General features: G+C 45.3%; 1 long non-coding RNA gene across 1 annotated transcript in view; it reads left to right on the top strand.

The window, feature by feature from the left end:
- Positions 1 to 334: 334 nt before the first annotated feature.
- Positions 335 to 20,895, top strand: part of LOC137142705 (uncharacterized) — a 69,576-nt gene continuing 49,015 nt past the window's right edge. Inside the window, exon 1 of the long non-coding RNA XR_010917005.1 lies at positions 335 to 426. This is a non-coding gene — a long non-coding RNA (uncharacterized lncRNA). The remainder of the gene's footprint in view (positions 427 to 20,895) is intronic.

The following is a 20,895-nucleotide window of genomic DNA, read 5'->3' as shown; positions in this document are numbered from 1 at the left end:
TGCAGAATCCAGGAAAAGGTGAAATTTGCAGAGGAGTGAGTGCAGGAAAGGGGTGGGAGTAGTCTGGGGAGGCATCAAGGAGACTGATGAAGCAGATCTTAGCTGCTTGCTACAGTATGGGGTTTCGGGACTGTAATTCCAGGAAGTGGGAGGGCCTGGATTCCCCTACCAGCTACTGAGGCAGGTAGCATGAAAGCACCCTCATAAAGGATGATAGGATCACTGAGCTCCGAGTTGGGACAAAGATCTAGTCTAAGGTCAATGAACTACTGCTTTGTGGGACTCTGTTATGACAGAAAGAGTGGGACTGAACATGATCTGGCCAGAGGGTTGAGTCATGAGAAGAAGCAGAACTGGAGCAGCTGATGGCAGGGGGTGTTGCAGGAGGACAGCCTGTTGTACCATATCCAGAGCTTGCACCAGCTGGTGAGTCTCTTCTACAAGAGAATAAGTTTTGAGTACAGTATTTGGAAATTTTTGCAAAAGGCATTGACTGTGCATCTCATCAAATGAAAGTGATTCATTCCTTGAATTGAGTGGACTGTGGCAGAAAAATACATGTTTAGTGAATTAAGAATTGATTTAAAGATATTCACACCCCTTTTATTCATTATTCATCAATATCTATGCAAGTGAAATTCTGTTCATATTAATATTTAAAGAAAAAAATTGGGCCCATAGATGGATGAAATTCATTTTGTGAGGAAACCTAAATTTTTGGGGGGTATAACTAGTGTAGCAACAATCTGGGAACTTCATCCCAATGTAAGAGATGGGTAGATGGTAGTGGAGAGAGGATGAATATGGGGGAGGGAAAGTAGAGAAAGAGAAGAAAAGAAAAAGCTGAGAGGTAGGTCCATTCATTACCTCTTTGAGCCCCCTTCAGAAGCTACAAGAGACAAGATTTCTGCCAACCTCTATGGAAGATAAGTGTGCCAAACTGCTGATGAGTGGGGCACTTCAGCCCTGTGGATCATCTGGAGGCCCTAACAAGAAGGATCCTCCATATTAACCATGGGATCTTTCACCACAGGGAAAATTGCCTCTACTTCAGGAGAACTTAGGCATAGGGGAGGGTAGCTGGTAGTACTCTGTGTAAAAATATTTTTTTGTATGTGCATTTGTGGAATGGGGTGGCTGCTGCCCTGGCTGCTGCTCTTCCTTCAAGACCTCCAGGTCAGATTGGTAGAAAACTTTCCATTGAAACTGCCTGCTTTTTTTTGGACAGAAAATTAGTGTTTTGATTAAAGAAAATTTTTCACTAAATAGCTGATTTTAGCAGAAGATTTTGACTTGTGTTAAATCAACAAAACCTGGCAGTTTCAGCAAAAAAAAAAAAGATCTATTCAGAAATTGCAGAAGTCTATTCAGAAAGTTCTATTTATGGTTCTTCCTGGGTATTGTAGTTCAGTTGACTCACTCCTCCTCTGTGGGCTGGGTTCCCTAGCTGAATGACATCTTCCATGATGCACCAGTGCCAGAGATTCCTATGATATACCACAGTCCCCTCAGCAAGAAAAGAGAGACTGTGGTGCATCAAAGGAGATGAAGTCCAGCCAGTGAGTGAGGGTCGATAGAAGAGAATCAAGCCATCAGACGCAGTAGTGGCATTTCCAAATGAAACTGGACATTTTTTGGCCAAAAACTTTCAGGTTTGGGCCAAAATTTTCAGCTTTTCATTTTTTGATAATGTATTGGAAGCTCCAGGAGGGAAATTTTTCCAACTAGCTCTACCTCCAGCACAGATCCTCCACACACGTCCTTGCTTTTGAGAAGCTGAGGGGGCAACAGTAAATGGCCCTAAAGGAAAAGACCAAAATCCTAATGAAGAAGAGAAGAAAAATTAAGGTGAGGGAATTTAGTTGGAAAAACTCAGGAATAATATGAGTGATGGACAAGGTGTGAATCAGTGTTTCATATAATTGTGGGGTCACAGAAACTTAGGAGTCCAACATTACAGTTAAAGAAATCTGATTGCTTGAGCCTTTATATTTCTCCAGCTAACTTGCTGAGAGGCCTTGAGGTTATTTTTTCAGGGTTCTGTATAGCAGAACTTCCAAAGAGATGGGTGGAAGGTGGTTGCAGCATCCAAAACATCTTTGGTTTTTCACCTTTGAGTAATGAGAACTAATTTGTCCCCACACCAGTGGCTACCTTCACAGCTGCTGCTGCGGCTGCCACCACCTACCAGAATCCCTTCCCACTGGTAGTGTTGTGGTTGTGCACACTACTGGTACTTTGCAAAGAAAAGGAGCAGCAGGCTGAGGAAGAACGGAAGCTCTGGCGAGCCTGAAGATCATCAGTGGAAGGCCGCAGCAGCATAAGGCCTGTTGGGTGTGGGGGAAGTTGCTAATGCGATCCCAGCATCGGGCTCTGTGAGCATGCAGGGATAGGAATCTTTCTGTCATGCGTCTGCCATTCCAGCAAGAGACTCTGCATGTCCTAGAGTATAACTGCAGATCAATTCTAAATCAGCTGGTAGCTGATTTAAAGAACATGCAATTTGATCTCTGAGAGAAAGTCATCATTTGCCCTGAGGCATAGGAAAGTGGGGTGTTAGAACTGCTCATTCCAAGAATCACTGCCTGATGAATGGATATATGTTTTTTTTTTTTTTTTTTACTTGGGAATTGAATGGAAAAAAGCATTCTGTGCTAGTTACAAGGGGGGTACTGAGTGTAAACCCTATTTAAAAAAAAAAAAAAAGCAACACCCCCAACATCTAGTGGACTAAGATAGGGTGAGTTTTGAAGAGCAGCAGTAACAGGGACTTTTATCTGTAATAAATGTCAGCAGAAGTCTGCATAATTCTTGTGCAGTGTGCTGATAGTGCACAACTACTATAATTAGTGTCTCTGTAACTTTAACCAAAGCTACAGAACAGAGAGGCCCGGCTCTTCTCTCTCTGAGACAACACTACATAGCAAGTATAGTCAAACCACTTATTACAGCTGGCAAGTTCAGTGATTGCTGGAGAATGGAAAAAATGTTGATTAGCTAGAGAAGTTGGATTTTTTTGCTCACATGAAATTTGGATAGGCAAGTCCAGGGAGGAAATTCAAAGGGATTTATGAACTAACCTTCATTCTCTTTGGGCTGAGAGGGACTTAGAATGTGGACCACTGCAATCTTAAGTGAATTAGGACGCACGCCCACTGTTTAGGGACCTCTGCTGACTAAGTCAGAAGACAGCAATCAGAGATTCTCAATCTAGCCCTGGCCAGAGAATGCAGCTAGAATGGGGGGCCTGGGTATTGGGGGGCAGGAGGGGCTTACAAGGTGCTACAATTAAAAGGATTCTCAGGATCCCTTTGAATGTAGCTTTCTCCCAAAAAGACCTCACTGGCAAAAGAGAGCATCCCTAAGTAGATCATGGTGATAAAGAGACAGCATTCAAGGATACTTCTGGGAGCTTCTATGTCTCAGAAAGCAATGCTTTGGTATTCATTTTTGGCAAAGATCTTTAAGTGCTTTCCATTCCATGTCTCCAAGTACTGTTAACCTCGCGCATGAAGTCAAAATGTCAAGCAAAGTGCTTATTGTGAAATGATAGAGTGATCTGAAGATTGCCAGGGAATGCAGAAAAACATGACCAATTGACTGAAATGTTCAGTTTACCCAGTTCCAGAGGGGTAGCCGTGTTAGTCTGTATACAGCAAAAACAGCAAGAGTTCTGTGGCACTTTAAAGACTAACAAATTTAATTTTAGCAGGCATAAGCTTTCGTGACGAAGTGAGCTGAGCCTCACGAAAGCTTATGCCTGCTAAAATTAAATTTGTTAGTCTTTAAAGTGCCACAGAACTCTTGTTGTTTTTCAGTTTACCCAATTATTCACTGCTAGCATCACAATCAATACTGGAGATGTTGGCTCATAGTCTTCTGCCCTGACATGTCTGACAGCTCTCCCTTGCTGGAGGGACTCTCGCTAACTGTATAATGCCTTGACTGAGAAGCCTAAAAGAAGGCTCATCAGAGTGAGAATAATCAAATAAAAAAACAGTTGTTTAAAGATACTAAATGCCTTACTCATCAGCAAAGATCAAAAGAACTTTGAAGTATGAAACTCAAAGGGCATTCCAGATCAATAACAATAGTATCACTCTGTTGGGTATTGAGATTGGCACAAAATCTGCGCATCTTCCCAGAGTGATCATAAACCAAGCACTTGTGTGTTAGAAATAAGTAAAACCATAATGAGAGAGATCTAGAAAACCATTTTCATAAATGAATAAAACATAATAGTTTATATATACCAGTATCTAGCTTCTGTCAACAATGCCTCTCCAAACTTCCTCCCTGCCCTAAAAAAGTTTGCACACTATCTAGAGATAGAAGCACTGAAACACAGCTACCTCTAGTGTAGAGGGAGATCACCACCTAGCACATGGCACAAGAATGTGGGAGATGAGAAATTTCATTTGCACTAATGGCAGACTAAGATCTTTAATGTCTACAGAAAGCAGAGTGAATCCCAGTCAAAGTTGCATCCAAAAGACCCACTCACAGCATAAATTGTATTGAATTAGATTTATTGGGAGGATGAAGTGCTGAGTTTACTCTGCCAAAATTAACCAGATTCTTTTTATACTAAGCTGTCACATCTGGGAATCTTTTAATATTTTATTAATTGCCTAAACTTAGAACAAAAGTCCAACGTCTTTTGAAGTCAGTATATGTAACCAAGACCATAACTACATACTTGGTGTTTAAATTTTAACATTAATATACTCTTAACTGACAAATAATGACCAGGATGGCATTTCCTGGCAGCTGATGATTGATTAGAGGAGTGAGGGCCCTTGGGTTCAGGTTAGGCCCTTTACCCCAACAAATCATTAATGTCAGGAAATTATAACTTTTAACTGAAAATATTAAAAATGGAAAAATGACTTTTAATGTAATACAAAGTTAAAAAGTGCATGTTAATGATCTTAGATCTGAGCTTAGTCCCATAGAAGTCAACCCTCATTACCTTCTGCGGGAGTAGGATTTGATAACAGCATGTAAAACATCAGGAAAGCAGGCCTTGATTCACAGTACCCTTTCAGGTTTCGAATAAGCAATTTAAGAGAGGTGGCGGCAGAAGACAACAATGGGGGCTGATCAATCTGTTGTACTGGTATTGCTGTTCAACTAATTTAGGCTGGAGTGTTTGTTTCTGAGGTAGTATCTGCATTGAAATTAAGGGGTTGTAAATAATATATTGTGAGGATACAGAAAATTCTGTGAGAGAGGAAACTTTGCTGATAGCCCAAATTTGATAGCATGAGAGCTAGAATTTGCATGGGTACCTGAGGAAGCTCCTGATAGAAATAGAACAAGAAACAAATTAGACATGTACTGAGACTTCAGTTTCCAGTTTGAGAATATGGCTTGTGTTGGTGTTCTTGAGTAGCTTGCAGGTAAACACATGTACTTAATAATCAGATGTGTCATCTTTAGCCTCTTAATCTGAGAAATCTGCACCACTAATCTAACAGTAGTGAAAAAGGGGACATTGTGCAGTCCCTCCTCTTCATTTAATTTTATTAATGAGTATTTATGTAACAGTTCAAGAACTCAGTGGATCCTGTAAGCAGTGCCCTGTGTTAATTTCTTAGTAAGATTTTTCATATTTAATCATCATCTTCATTAGTTTTGTGACGGTTTGTTTTTCACCTACATACAGTGCTCTCCCAATACAAGAAATGTTCTGATGGGTGTAGTATAAAAATGCTGAAGGCTCAATATTTTGTGTATGCTGTGCAAATTTATGGGTGACAATTCCATCAGGGAGTGCAGGCATGAAATGTGATAAAAATTCTTATTCCCTGTACCTACTAAAGCGGAAAAAAGTACCAGAATGTGACAAATAGGAGAAGCAGCAATAGTTAATTATCATGACACACAGCCCATCTGTAATTAATCCTTTTTCTTGAGCAGGATTCTGCAACTGTAGCATAAAAAAACAGGTCAGATGATGCTTTAATTAAGGCTGTACAGTGTTGTTGCTTCTACAGCAACAAGAACTGTTTTTGTCTATAGGTGTGTGTGAAACACTACAAATATTTTCTTAACATCTTTACACAGTGCTGTTTAAGCATCTTTGTTAGCATTATGCCTGTAGGCAAGCTTATTAAAATTCAAAGTAGTCTTTCCCATTTTACCTCCATCCTAGAAGCCACTAAAACCATTTCATTGCCATCGACAATTATGGGAAATAGTTTGCACTATTCTGCCTTCTCATCTCTGGAAATGAAGGCCACATTATGGGAATCCATGATAAATGCCACATTAATATGCTTTTGACAGGCTAGTAGTGCAATAAACTCTCAATGCCATTCACTAGACATGCATTCACTCTGTCAAGGTTACTTAATTCAATAAAACTGTTACATAATCTTGTTTAGGACTGACTATTAAGCATTGGTATATGTAGTGGGTTTAGACACAGTTAATTAATTAACCTAGCTATTTTTTACAAAGCAATTACATTGCAAAAAAACCTCCACAACAACAAAAGACACAGACCCTGAAAGAGAGAAGACTGAAATCACAGCCTTCTTTTACTTGTGTGGTGAGAAGGAACTCTTTCTCCCTCCCATTAATTACCTCACATCTGCTCAAATCTGCTCAGATGCTCACACCAAAAGACCAGCTCTCAGATCTTTCTGTACCTTCTCTCCAGGAGCAGGAGGGACACCCGGTTCAGGCATTCCCCTATATACAGTGAATGGGAAGCTCATAAGCATTTAAGACCATAGGTAGACTAAACTGATATACCATGTACCAAACACAAGACCTCAGCCCAGCCAAAGCAGCAGGTTTTCTTCTGTCTGAGATCAGCTTAGGACCTTTTCTGTTTCAGTTGGCTGTCCTGATTTAGTGACCCACAATATGCATTACATGGCATTCTAGGATTTGTTACCGGCATTGGTAATGAAACAGTATTACCAACAACAATTATTTTAGTGTGAGTCTCATGATATTTGGTGGGGGTTTTTTATGGTCTCAGATCCTGAAGAAATGAGGGTCTCAGCTTTTGTTTTTTAAAAAAGTATGTTTCTAGCCCTTATGGTTTCAGGGAAAGCTTGAAAATGTGACTCAAGTGCAATCTAAATGGCTCAGAAAGCAGAGAAAAAGAACCATCAATGGTAGTGTAACTTAAAAATCATGAGCATTTTTTAAAGAATGTTCTACCTTTTTATGGTCAGACAGGACTTTTGAATGCTTGGGGTTGGCAATACTGTTACTATCTTGGTCATCATTCTACAACAAGTTTGCATGTTAGCATGGGGTCTTTCATGATCTAAGATTATTCTAGCTTGGTCGAGTTTCTGGTTCTGGTTCTTGTGCTATTTGGTTTTTCAAGATGGCCGAGAAGTTTCTGATATCTGGCTTTGAACTCATGAAATTTCCCCATATCTAGAATGGCCATTATTGACCATTACTGTCAATGGGGCTAAAGCTACAGACTGCCGTCAGCCCCATGGATGCCATTTCCTAACAGTCTTAGAAGGCAAAAACGAGACTTTAAATGATCATCCATCTTCCAGTGTTTCCAATAGGGTTGAAGCGTAATGTGGTATCAAAGAAGGTGTCCCCTCCATCAGGTACGGGCCTCACAAGGGAGCATAGAGGGGCAGAGAATGAGACTGAGGTGGGGCACTGGTAGCGGGGAGGAAGGATGGGAGGTCAGGGACCTGACATGAGAGACAAAGAGAATGTGAGAAACAGGAAGGGAGTCTGTAAGTGAGCAGGGAAGGAGTGTGGGGGGGGGGGAGGAGATGAGGGCGGGGAATTTGCAGAGAGTGGAAAGAATTTTGGAGAGCAGGGAGAGGGAAATGTGCAGATGGCACAGGGAATGTGGGGGCAATGTAGAAGACCGGTCAAAATACCACACTTATCTTAAAAATCAGGGTTTTTTTAACCCAATATCATGATATTTTACAGATCTGACTCAGGCTTTTTTAAATGTTAGGGTTGGCAGTAGTTACCCTGTCATACTGAAGCCCTAAAAGTCGAATCGTGAAATTCTCCTAAATATTGGTGTCTCTTGTACTAAGGAATGAGAGCTTAAGGCCTAAGTGGAAAAAGTCAAGTGAACAGGAGTATAAGTGGGGAAAAAAACAAGTTAACAGAAACCAGCCTGTAAACTTATGACCTAACGGAAACTGACAGAGAAAGTGCTGATACTGCAAGTATACATATTGCCAAAATATTATTAATATTCAAATTATACAGCAGGTGCAAAGGGCACCAAGACATTAAAGAGATAACGGACTCCCTTTGATGAATAGAAATGTCTAAAAAGATGATAGAGTTGTTTGCCCAAATCATCCAATTAACGGTAAAGGGTGGTATTAGACTACATCAAGAGGGTGGCAACTACCTACGTCAAAGGGGGCAGAACAAAATTGTCTGTAACAGTGTATAAAAGAGGGTGTCAGGGGGAACAACTTTGTCTGGCCTAGTGGATAACGGAAAGTTCTGCCGTTAAGTTGTGCTGAGTTCATTGTAACAGAACACTAATATTTGAAGTGCAACGGTAGCTATTCTATAGGTCGCTTCTCATTGTGCTTCAACTGCAATAAACTTGGCCCAGATGCCTTTGTTGCTCAGCTAATCTGTGGTCGTGTTAATTCATTCAATCGTGAGTGCCATCTCGGTTACCTGTGCAGGGGACCCAGACACTTAGCCTACACCGGTAATAACACCGACGACATCTCTTATTTAAGGTTTCTCTTTCACAGACATTTGAGCCATTTTTACATAATTCTTTGCAAGTCTTGGACTTAAACGTATTTGACTAGTAAGTAATGAGCATGGGCTCTCCCGTACAGGCAGGACAGCTGGTTGTCTAGATGAGTAAAATCAGAAGTAGCAGGACGTTCAGTAATTGTGTGCTGAGTGCACCTTGCTGAGGCAGATACTTTCTTATTAGCCTAAATTAGCAAAATTCTGAAGACTGACTCTGTACGAAAATTGCTATGCAAAATGGTGTGTAACTGAGTGACATGTTGCTACAGTGTTTTCCCTACTGCATTTTACTGGAGCTCCTTAATGTTCTGATGCTACCTGATATTCTAAGTGAACTCATGAAACATGATAAACTTTCTCCCCTTTAATTTTCAGCATTGTAAACCTCTCAGCTATTTTTCTATGAATTGTATGCCAGGTTCTTATTTGCTTAAAACTAAATAATATTTGAACTACATATGATGTTGGTTCAGGTCACCAAAGAGAATTGTTTTTTATAGTGTGCTTTTGACTTTAAAAAATATAGCCACTTTATGTTCAATTATTTGGCTGTGATTAACATCATATGTTTAAAAACTTTTGAGAGATTCCCCTTAGTTTTAGCTAACAACCAAAATGTTAAGTAATACATAGTACAACTGGAGAATTAAAATTAAACCAGACCTTCATATTAGGGTTGTGAGCAGCTTTTGCACACAGTTAAATCAACGTTATTTGGTCTTGTTGTTAACATACATTAGGTTACCAACATTTTGACAAGAAGTGAATCTCTGTAATATAGTGCCATATGTATAGTGCCCTGTCAATGCACAGACCTCACGCTGTTGTCAAACAAAAGATTATGCCATGTTATACAGAAAGAGCTGTAGTCTGTTTCACACCAGAATTTAGATGGCACAGACACAGAAGCTGATGAAACTGAGATGTTGAATTTGTTGATGTTCTTTGCAGTTCTGTTTATGATGAAAACCAACAGAATGGCAGCTGGTCAACTTATTGTCTTATGGGCTATGCATTTGTCTAACAGCAAGAATAAATCTTATTTTGTTGGCTTTGGAGTAACTTAAAAGTCTTCATCCTGATTTCCCCCTCCCCCCCTTTTTGTTCTTTGTTAACAAGAAAACAAGTAACTAAATTTGGTTTCTGTTATGCACATCTTCTGGGTTTTTGTTTGTTTTTAGAAAATTCTTAACAGCTTTTTAAAAAGACAGAGTGAAAGTAACATCAGGTATACATTATTGTACCCAACAGAGTAGATGTCATACTATTGTTTAAATCAATATCATGTGCTTAACTCATTCAAAAACAGAAATGCTTAGAGATATAGAGGTGTTTTTTTAGCATTTTAATAGAAAACATTTTTTTGCTTTATTTGAAAGAGGACATGGTTCAAAAATGAATTTTAAAATTGCATAGCATAAAGAACTAATGTAGCACCTCTTGATAGTTCACATACAATGCCTCCTCTGCCAGTACATACGCCTCAGCTTTTTGGAGTTGTCCCACTACTCGCTTATGTACTTGTGGCTGGATGAGCTACATTCAGAGTTCTATCTTCGAGTGATTGCTCATATGCATTCCAATATAGGTGTGTGCGCGCCCAGTGCACAGATTCCCGGAACCTTTTTCCCTGGCAAGCCCCGCAGGGCCAGCTCAGGCGCCCCCTGGAGTGCCGTGCTCATATCGCGGTATAAAGGGCGCTGCTGGCCCCGCGGGTCCCCAGTTCCTTCTTTCCGCCTGTGACGGTTGCTGGAACTATCGCCTCTTGCTGTGTGCAAGTAGCTCATTCCCTAGCTGTTGTTACTGTTCTTTAGAGTTTAGTGTTGAATAGTTGTGTTAATGTTAGATAGTTAGTTAGTGATAGTGATAAGTAAAACCCCGGACGGGGTTTTTTCCTTGGAGTCATGCCGGGCTCTTCAGGCTTTAAAAACTGTGACTTGTGTGCTAAAGCCTTCCCGGTCAGTGACCCACACGACCGTTGTCTCCGGTGCCTTGGTGAACAACACCGTCGAGACAAATGCCGGATTTGTAAGTCCTTTAAGCCTCGGACCCAAAAAGAAAGGGACACGAGGCTAAAGGCGATTTTAATGGAGTCGGCGCTCCGACCAGCTTCCGAGCCGTCCCGGTCACCGTCGGCACCGAGTGTGTCGTTGGTGCGGAGCGCCCCCCCACTGGCACCGCTCTCGGCACCGCAGCAGACTTCGAAGGGGCCGAAGAAGACGGCACGGCCCCTGGCCGAACCTAAAGACTTTCCCCGGCCCCGGCAGGGCGGAGGGAGTAAGGAGTAAGGAGATCACTCCGGCCCCAGGGTCTCCGCGCGGGTTGCTTCCCCCGACTCCTGGGGGTGGGGGAGTGCACCTGCAAGGGCCGTTGACGCAGGAGGCGTTTACCGCGGCACAAGCCCTCATGGCCGTGCCTACGCCTCCGTCCCCCCCTCGGCCGAGGGACAAGGGACCTGCGTCTCGAGGCAAACCCGCGCTGGGTAGTCCCGGTGGTTGGAGACGCTCTCAATCTAGGTCTCCTTCCAGACGGTCACGGAGGGTGGAGAGCGCCGGCTCCCCTCCAAGCTCCGACTCTAGGTCGTCGAGTGACTCGGCACCGCGGCACCGTGGGCGGTCCCGAGTCCATTGCCGGAGCCACCGCAGGTCCAGCTCCGACCTGAGCAGGGACCGTATTTCGGGCTCGCGAACTCCAGTACGGAGCCCGTCCCGGCACCGATCTAAGTCGCTGTCCATTGCTTCAAGAGACAGTGGCTCACACCCAGCAGCACCGGTAGCCCGAGAGCCCCTACCTGCACCGATGGGCCTGGCACCGATGACTGGACGGATTGAGTCTCCTCAGCATCGCCATCGTCGGCACCGCTCACGCTCTCAAGGGGGTAAGCGGCACCGCAAGTCGTCTCGCCGCAGGGGCAGGTCCTCCACATCGTCGTCGTCCCCAGCCTCCTCTTATCGCTGACACCACAGACGTCGGCACCGGTCTACATCATCCTCTTCTTCTGGCCGTTCCACACGTCGACGGAGCAAGCGACGCATGGGAGGCTCGGGAGACAAGAGGGCCGCGAGACAGCAGCCGCCCCCCTTGCAAGCCCCTGGTTGGAACCAGGTGCCTTGGCAGTGGCCATATTGGGGACCCTGGAATGCCCCTATGCCCCAGGGTTCCATATCTACACAATCAGCGGCGGGCCCTCCAATGCCCCCACTCCCTAAGACTCAAGGGCAGGGTTCGGAGGAAGACTCTGACCCAGGGGAGGGACCCTCCACAGGACCCTTACCCCTATCCTCCTCCTCATCACCTGATGAGGCGGTGGCCAGAGATCACAGGGCCCCCCTGTTTTATTTCCGTGCCCACCAGGACCTTTTGAAAAGGGCTGCTGAGAACTTGGGCATGGAGTTCAAGCTCATGTCCGAGGAGGAGGACCCCCTCTTTGGGCCCTCGAGCTCTGTTGGGCCATCACGGGCAACCCTGCCGGTTCATGACAGGGTCATGAAGATTGCCAGAAATCTCTGGCAGACACCTTCCTCTCTACCTTCCACATCCAAGGGGGTGGAGAGGAAATACTATGTTCTCAAAGAACCCTTCGAGTTTCTCTATAACCACCCCGCACCGAGCTCTTTGGTGGTCGATGCGGCCAATCAGAGAGACTGCCAGGGGAACCAGGGGAACACTCCCAAGGACAAGGAAGGCCGAAAGCTAGACTTGTTTGGGAGGAAGATTTACTCTACTGCAGCGCTGCAGTTTAGAGTAGCTAACCACCAGGCCCTCTTCGGCAAGTATAACAAAAATTTATGGGCCTCGATGCAAAGGTTTGCAACCCAATTACCTCCTGACCAAGAGGCGGATTTCTCCACGGTACTCCAGGAGGGGGCCATGGTAGCAACTGCTGCACTACAATCTGCTAGCGACGCGGCGGACACCGCTAGTAGAGCGATGGTCTCTGCGGTCGTTATGCGCCGCTGCTCTTGGCTGCAGCGTCTGGCCTCACCCAGGAGGTCCAACAGGCCATACAAGACTTGCCTTTCGACGGCTTGGGTCTGTTTTCAGAAAAGACAGACGAAAAGCTGCATGTGCTTAAGGACTCTCGGGCCACCCTGAAGTCCCTCGGGTTGTATACCCCCCAGGCCTCCAGACGGCAGTCCAGGCCACAAGCCCAAAGGCAACCACCACCCCCGCCTAGGCAGGCTCCTCGACCCGCCCAGCAGAGGAGAGGTCGTGAGCACTACCGCGGTCCAGGCAGAGGAGGCCGACAAGGATCCTCTGCGGGGGGCCAACGAGGGCCATCTAAAGGGGGTAATGCCAATAAACGCTTTTGACCCTGTGCAGGAGGGTAGTACTCTTCCTTCTCCCCAGGATCTTGACCGACCGTTTGCAGACAGGCTTCGCCCCTTCCTTACAGAGTGGGAAGCCATTACTACGGACCGGTGGGTCCTAGAGGTGATTGCCAAAGGGTATACCCTCCAACTCACGGCCTTCCCCCCCGACGCCCCTCCTAGGCTGTCCCCCATTGGGGACCCTGCCCTTGTTCAACTCCTGGTACAGGAGATTGAGTCGCTCCTCACGCTGGGGGAGGTGGAAGAAGTCCCAGTGGCCGAGGAAGGTCGGGGATTTTACTCCAGATATTTTTTAATCCCCAAGGCGAAAGGAGGCCTTAGGCCCATTCTGGACCTACGTCGTCTGAATAAGTATATCAGACGTATTAAGTTCCGTATGCTTTCCCTCGCCACGATTATTCCGGTCCTAGACTCGGGGGATTGGTATGCTGCCCTAGATTTGAAGGACGCATACTTCCACATCTCCATATTGCCTGCCCATAGGAGGTTCTTACGGTTTATGGTAGCTGGGCAACACTACCAGTTTCGGTCCTTACCCTTTGGGCTCTCCTCAGCACCCAGAGTTTTCACTAAATGCATGGCTGTGGTGGTAGCCCACCTGCGCCACAGCGGAGTTCAAATCTTCCCTTATTTAGATGATTGGCTAATCAAGGGGAAGTCGAGGTCTCATGTGAGACATAGTCTGCTCCTCACCCGCGAGTTATGCACCAGACTTGGGTTGCTTATTAATGAGCAAAAGTCCACACTCACTCCGGTACAATGTATAGAGTTTATTGGAGCTAAGTTGGATGCGGTACAAGCCAGAGCCTTCCTCCCTCAAACGAGGTTTGAGGCAATGTCGGCTATTATATCCAATCTCCACCAGTCCCCCACGACGACAGCCAGGCATTGCCTGCAGCTGTTGGGACATATGGCAGCTTCTACGTATGTAGTGAGGCTGGCACGATTGAGGCTTAGACCTCTCCAGACGTGGTTAGCTTCGGTGTATGTACTGAACAGGCATTCTCTAACTAGAGTGGTCATGGTTCCCCCACAGGTGCTGTCATCCCTCAGTTGGTGGAGGGACCCAAGGGAAGTGATGATGGGCGTTCCCTTCAGAGAGTTTATCCCATCTGTGACGCTCATCACAGACGCATCCGATATGGGATGGGGAGCCCATATCTGTCGCAATCGGGGCACCCAAGGGCTTTGATCACCGGAGGAGAGAGCTCTGCACATCAACGTACGCGAGCTCAGAGCGGTCCGGTTGGCCTGCAAGGCCTTCCTTCAGTTCCTGAAGGGCAGGGTAGTCCAAGTCCTCACGGACAATACAGCAGCCATGTTCTACGTGAACAAGCGGGGGGGGGGGGGGCACGTTCCTCGGCTCTCTGCCAGGAAGCTAGTCGCCTGTGGGATTTCGCGGTGAGGCACGATTTTCACTTATCTGCCTCTCACCTCCCTAGGGTCCGGAACAGCGAGGCGGACTGCCTCAGCAGATCATTTTCACCCCACCACGAATGGTCCTTGCACCAGGACATAGTGGCTTTAATCTACCAAAGGTGGGGTGTTCCCCGTCTAGACCTGTTCGCTTCAGCCGGGAACAGGAAATGCCCGAGGTTTTGTTCGCTCAGGGGTCGCGAGCTGGGCTCGCTGTCCGATGCCTTCTTGATAGACTGGACAGGGGACCTGATGTATGCATTCCCCCCCATTCTGCTCCTGCCCCAAGTCCTTCTCAAGATCAAGAGGGACAGGGCAAACATCATCCTGATCGCCCCAGCATGGCCGAGACAGCATTGGTACAGCATGCTGCTCGACCTCTCTATTACCGAACCGATTCCGCTACCCAGACGATGCGACCTGATCTCCCAGGACCACGGGAGATTGTTGCACCCCGACCTGGACTCCCTCCACCTCACTGCCTGGAGACTCTGTGGCTGATGGAGGGAGAGAGGGCCTGTTCCATTCAGGTTCAGCAGGTCCTTCTGGGCAGCAGGAAACCGTCCACACAAGTAACGTATAGAGCTAAGTGGTGGAGGTTCTCGGGGTGGGCAGAATCGAGAGGGTTACATACGAGCTTCTCACCCATACAGGCTATCTTAGAGTACCTGCTGCAGCTTAAACTGCAAAGCCTGGCCCTGGCTTCCCTCAAGGTACACCTAGCAGCCATTTCGGCTTTCCACCAACCGATGGAAGGCCGGTCCCTATTCTCTCACCCCATGTCGGTGAGGTTCCTTAAGGGGGTGGAGAGGACTTTCCCTCAGGTGCGGGACCCGGTGCCACCCTGGGACCTCAACTTGGTCCTCAACAGACTGATGGGACACCCCTTTGAGCCCCTGGCCACATGCTCCCTTCTCCTTTTATCGTGGAAGGTAGCCTTCTTGGTGGCCATCACCTCGGCCAGGAGGGTCTCCGAACTAAGGGCGTTGACCTCGGAGCCCCCCACACAGTTTTTTACAAGGATAAGGTCCGGCTGAGACCTCACCCGGCTTTTATGCCTAAGGTGGTGTCTCAGTTCCACTGTAATCAGGACATTTTCCTTCCTGTGTTCTTTCCAAAACCCCACGGTTCGGAGGAGGAAAGGAGAGGACATTCGCTGGATGTCAGGCGAGCCTTGGCCTACTATATCGAGCGGACCAAGCCCTTCCGGAAGTCGACACAGCTGTTCGTGGCTGTGGCAGACAGGATGAAAGGCTCTCCTGTCTCCACCCAGCGAATCTCCAACTGGATTACTGCCTGCATCAGAGCATGTTACGAGCAGGCAGGGGTGCCCCTTCCAGTTGCGGTAAGAGCACACTCTACTACGGCCCAGGCCTCTTCAGCAGCCTTCCTGGAGCGGGTTCCCCTGCAGGACATCTGCAGAGCAGCGACCTGGTCGTCGGTCCATACGTTCACGTCGCACTACGCCATCGTGGAGCAGGCCAGGGAGGATGCGGGGTTCGGCAGAGCCGTGCTGTCAAGAGCAGGTCACCGATAACTCCTACCCACCTCCAAGGTATGGCTAATTAATCACCTATATTGGAATGCATATGAGCAATCACTCAAAGATAGAAAACAAGGTTACTTACCAGTAACTGTTGTTCTTCGAGATGTGTTGCTCATATCCATTCCAAACCCACCCCCCGTCCCCACTGTCGGAGTCAGCAGAAAGAAGGGACTGGGGACCCGCGGGGCCAGCAGCGCCCTTTATACCACGATATGAGCGCGGCACTCCAGGGGGCGCCTGAGCTGGCCCTGCGGGGCTTGCTAGGGAAAAAGGTTCCGGGAATCTGTGCACTGGGTGCGCACACACCTATATTGGAATGGATATGAGCAACACATCTCGAAGAACAACAGTTACTGGTAAGTAACCTTGTTTTCCCTCGTTTTGTCCCTTGTTGAGCTACATTGGCAGCTTGCTAGAGAACTCCAAAGTGCTCTGGGAATTGGTCAACAGCCCCTCTAAATTTTCTTTGTATGAGTAGGCTTCAAAAATTACTGGGCTTTTGTCCTTCAGCAAGCATACACTTGAAATCTTCTTACCCTGAAATAATTCACTGCTGTGGTGCTGCAACTGTATATGTGTACTAAGAAGAAAATCTGTATTTATAGTATAGCACACTAAAACTGCAAAGGTGACCAGACTAAAGTGGGAATTGCAACTAAGTAAACAACTAAAGACATGAGTGCTTCTGATAATTTTTCATCAGTGCCATATATGTGTATATATTAAAATTAATATTATTAAACTACACATTTACAGAAAATGCTAAATAAAAGCAAATAACACTAAATCCAGTACACAGCAGATAATATACATGTACCTACAATGTAGTAAGTTTTGTATTTAATGTACATGACTGACTTTTTGTTTATACTGGAAATTTCTCTCGGTTGTTTTTAGTAGTTATCCAATAATGGTTAATTCTGTTAAGGTCGACATCTCCATTTGTGTGAAGTAGTATTTTATTTTTATAAACTGATCCATCTTGATAACCTCTAATCTGTTGTGAGTCTTAGTTTTTATGTGATTCATTAAACTAAGCCTGAGTTCACAGTTGGTACTAGAGGGTTGAAAAGTGCCACATATATCAACAAACTGAGCCAGGTCTGTAAATTGCTGCTCTTGTAGCATGTAAATTACCATGTCAGCAATTGTACTTATTGTACATACTTTCATTTTTTTTCACAATGATAAATTTGTAGTCTGTGTACTACTTGCAGATGTTCAGTTATTGATCAGTCTGTTTGCATTGGTAGATTCAAGATGACTTGATACTTGCCCATGAATTTACTAACATGTTCTGTGTAATAATCAAATTTGGCAGGAAACAGTGCTTCAGTATCATATGCAGACAACTCTTGCAGCCCATTCTTCAGAAATCAACAATGAAATGGGCATGGAGTTATGAAATGGAGCCAATATTGTTGATACAACAGGTGTTCAAGAGAAGTCATTTGTTACTGCACTTTAACACTCCAATGAACTCCTTTTCCAAGATACTGTGAGTGAAACTTTGCTATTTTGGCCTTTGCACAGCTATATGTTTCAATGATAGTGAGACAATGTCTTTGAAAAATTTGGCACAGTTCAGACAATTCCCCCAAAATATCATCTAGCACACTCAGTGCAGTATGATACTAGGGATCTGTGAGCTTCTACAGACAATATTTTGCAACAGGATCATTATTCTCATTGACTGCCGTGGTGCAGTAGTTTATATTACATCGTAGTTTCTCAGGAGGACAGCAAAGAAACATGATAATCAGCATACTTCTTTCAGAGGCCCGAATGATGATGCAACGACTTCTGACATGCTGGCTATCTCCTCAAACTACAGTTTTCTCAACAGCTGATCTGCTAAATATTTTATTAGTTTGTAATAGTGTTTCCATTTCTTTCATCACTACTACATGTTTCCAGGCACCATTGATGTCTAGATCTTCTCTACGGGCAATACAATTTTGTTCTGATAAGTGCAGCACACATTTTCTAGGTCACGCAGCTACAGTGTTATGCTTACCTAGCATGATGGAGGGACTATCTGAAGTGAAAGTTCTTATTCATTGTATATCCAGATTGTGATCCATGTAGAATTGTTTGATAGCATCTTTAATATGGCAAGCTTGAAACCTGATGTAGGGGATTAATATTTTGTTCACTGCAATGCCAGCACTCTCATCAACTATCAGTGTATAAAATAGTGAATGACATACAGCTGCCAGGGTCTCGCTTTGAACTACTGTATTAATGCTAGTTCTTGCTTCTCCAGCTGATAGGAAGACTAATTTATTTTGCTATGTGGTCAGGAAGGTGTTGCACAGACATGGATGAATTTATTTTTTATTGAAGGGAGTATATTGACAATCAATATTTTTATTTCATCTCTGCTTGCTGATGTCCTCCCATTTCAACATTCTTCTGTTGACTTTCAGTAGAGACTCAGTTAGTAGATGCTGAATTCCAAAGTCATATTTCTGGCTGGGTAGCATTTTTGCTGCATCAACATGAACTTTCTGAACTAAGTGGTGGTTTCGATTGATTGAAAACTGGACATTCACTTTTTGTACCATTTGTAAATTTCCCACTTAACTTTCACTTCTGAACAAGATTTTCATACCAACCAGATGCTAACTGAATACAGAAAAATGTAGCTTCCCCCATTTCAAGAGGCCCATTCTTAGAACATTGGTTACTTTGGTTTCCAAAGGCCAATCCTCTTTAAATGTTTAAATGATTTTTTTTCTGTAACACTGTTGGCACCTGTACTCCTAACTTGGACTTTGACATGGTATTGTTTGAACTGGGTACTTGTCACACTCTAAACTGAGAGCGGGGCTTGCTGGGCTCAGGACCACTAACTATAGGTTCCCTATACCCAGGGTCCACCAGCACCATGGGATGGAGACTGCCAAGCCAAGCCCAGGGGAAGAGAGGGCACAGAAAAGGATGATAGGATCCCATCCAATGGGGGCCAAATGCCTCCTCCACATGGAGACACCATGTGCAACAGCTGCCACTCTGCTGGGGCTGAGACCATGCCCTTGAGGAGAGAGATTCTAGTGCCTCTGGTCAACACCCTACCTAGCCAATGTTGTTCCATGGTGCCCACAATCCTTGCTGAGACTGCATGGCTCCCCCAGCCGTCCAAGGGCAGCACCCTTGGGACCTGCTCCCCTTGCTGACACTGACCAACTCACCAGCTCCATGACCAGCCCCAGCAGGATGAGGAAGATCAAGTCCTCACCTACCTTAGAAATCAGGAACTTCTGGTATTGCATGGTGCAGATAGTGGGGAGAGCACAGGACCCTAAGCAGCATTAGAGAAACACATGGGTGCAAAGCCTACTGGCATAGTGGTGGGAAGCATGCTTACTCCCTGCCCAGCCCCAGGGAATGAGAGAGGTTGTGGAGACAGGATCAGTCCCACCCCTTGACCTGTCTCCCCCCACCAGTGCACAGACACTGAGGGGATGGTCATGGCTCAGACAAACAGATGGACAATCTGTCTGGGTCCCAGCTGCCTAAGTGCAATGCAACAGGTACCCCTCCTCCCAGAGAATCTCTTGGCAGCAATCCAGGTACCCCCACTGTGGGCCATAAGCAATCAGGAGGTGGGGGAGGGATTGGAAACAGGAAGTTGCGAGAGGGACAGTTTAAGACATACATGGTATATGCAAGATTGCTGTCCAGCCATGCATGCACACGATTTACAGGGAATGTTGGAAATGCGGTTGGTGATTTAAGTAATTCTTTTCTCTCTAGCAGTTTGCCTACATTAGAGCTGGAAGATGTAAATTCCAGGTCAAGGAAGACATACCCATGCTAGTTCTGATTGAGCTAGTGTGCTTAAAAATAGAAGTGTAGCTGCAGTGGCACCATCAGGTGAAGGGGCTAGTCACCCTGAATACATACCTATTGTCTTGGATGGGATCATACTTGAGGTGACTAGCCCCTCCTTGCTCATCCCACTGCAGCTATACTTCTATATTTTTGTTTATTTGCTTGATCAGAGCTAGAATGGGTATGTCCTCCTTGACCTGCAATTTGCATCTTCCAGCAGTAGTGTAAACAGGCATACCCTAAGTCAACTGTGAACTAATGCGTCAACCATTAAAGATCCTGTGGCACTTTTTCAATTTTTATTAATAATAATAATAATAATAAAAAAAGTCAGTGGGACTTTGTGCCCTTGAAAATCTTCCTTGGATTGTTAACCTCTTTTTTGGTCCAATTTCAATTTACAGTAATGTTGGTTACCTAAAGCTCCCCTACAGTGTTAATTAGGGTTTGTCTACATGGGGAAATTAATTACACAACTGTTGCAGAATAGCTTATTCCACAATAGCTATTCTGGTCCACTTTTCCTGTGTAGACAAGCCTGTAGCTATGGCTGTTACAGCCCTGGCTGAATCCCCCTAGTGGACAGTAACCAGGCTTTTTATAACTGGACCCAACATTTGGGTACCAGGTGCTTTTCAAGCCAGCTGTGTATGGGCAGAATACAGCCACTCTATAGTTCTGGCCTCTGAAACACATTCCCAGGGTGCAGACTCTTGGTCTAGCCCCCTTCCTTGGGATATGGGACTCAGAAGTCCAAGTGACCTAGCCCCTGAAACCAGTGCTGAACCTCTCAAATCTCTCCAGTCACTTATGCATACTCCACCCTTGTGAATGCTTCTCTGATTTCCAGTTCAACTCTTGGAGACACATGGCAGATCAACTAAAACACAAACCTTGTAAAAGAACTTCTTAAGCACACTCACTTTATTCTTAGACTGCACATGAGTTACAGATCTAGGCAAAACAACAAGCACCTGAATGCAATTTCCCACTTCAGTTCTCACCACTTCTGAGAATATTTGAATT

This window comes from Emydura macquarii, unplaced genomic scaffold (genome assembly GCF_026122565.2).
Source record: "Emydura macquarii macquarii isolate MOO-44397 ecotype Brisbane River unplaced genomic scaffold, CSIRO-AGI_Emac_v2 contig_374, whole genome shotgun sequence".
Lineage (NCBI taxonomy): Eukaryota > Metazoa > Chordata > Testudines > Chelidae > Emydura > Emydura macquarii.
Note: the sequence above shows the minus strand (reverse complement) of the source record. Positions and strands in the feature narration are given on the sequence as shown.